Below are 205 nucleotides of genomic sequence, written 5' to 3' on the forward strand. Positions count from 1 at the left end.
GAGAGAGAGAGAGAGAGAGAGAGAGAGAGAGAGAGAGATGAGCGCAGCCAATTACTTAAACCCGACTAAGGGACGACTAAACGTCGGCCATCTTGGCACGGTACTAGCTAGAACGCGCTCGATACTAACAAATCCTCCGTTCGTGAGGTGGGGATGGGAGAGGAAGCCCTCCAACTGAATGAGATGAGGAGGACGGGAAGGAGAG

The sequence above is a fragment of the Mycetomoellerius zeteki genome, unplaced genomic scaffold (genome assembly GCF_001594055.1).
Source record: "Mycetomoellerius zeteki isolate Tzet28-1 unplaced genomic scaffold, Tzet1.0 scaffold267, whole genome shotgun sequence".
Classification (NCBI taxonomy): Eukaryota; Metazoa; Arthropoda; class Insecta; order Hymenoptera; family Formicidae; genus Mycetomoellerius; species Mycetomoellerius zeteki.